The sequence below is a fragment of the Limulus polyphemus genome, unplaced genomic scaffold, assembly GCF_000517525.1.
Source record: "Limulus polyphemus unplaced genomic scaffold, Limulus_polyphemus-2.1.2 Scaffold2439, whole genome shotgun sequence".
NCBI classification, from domain to species: domain Eukaryota; kingdom Metazoa; phylum Arthropoda; class Merostomata; order Xiphosura; family Limulidae; genus Limulus; species Limulus polyphemus.
Window position 1 is genome coordinate 151,524 of NW_013668049.1, and position 696 is coordinate 152,219.

Consider the following 696-nt stretch of genomic DNA (forward strand, 5'->3'; position numbering starts at 1 on the left):
ATCAGTCACAAGAACGTCGAATCTGAATCACTTGAAAAAAACATGGGGGTGCTTAACTTTTTTCCAGGTGTATATATAAGAGGGTGACAACGTGACGGGACAATGTGTGTGTAGACAGTGAGTAATTGATCTGCAGTCAGAGAGTATTATTGAGCACGTTCGTTGTTATAGCTTTTGTTTTAGCGCGATTGTTGAAGTTAAGTGTATCGGAAAGTTCTATTCTTAAAGAATAAACCAGTTTTATTAAGTAAGGACTTGTGTCGCTAAAGTTTCGTCGGAACGAAGTTACGGAAAGTTAAGTAACAAACGGAGACGTAACAATATGAATAGAGTAAGTGATCGCGATATTGTTGTCAACAGTGAAATATACATAAAAAAATGTTTAAACAGTTTTAGTCTGTCCACTGAAATTATCTAAAGGGCATGGTATGTAAAAAGATGTTTAACTTAATTAATCTTTTGTGTGAAGTTCAAGGTTACAGTTTAAATTTCGGCTTTAGGTAAACGTAATTTGTTTTCAGTACGTTAAGAAGGACGGGACTGTTGCTTCTTTAAATTAAACACAGATTATTAATATTTACAAGACAACCCGTGACCAGTTGGGTTACCCACTATTCAAAGGAAGAACTAAAGCTAATTTCAATCTTGCACCAAAATGAAGGTTTATTTTGAGAAGATTTAATTAAATATTTCAAT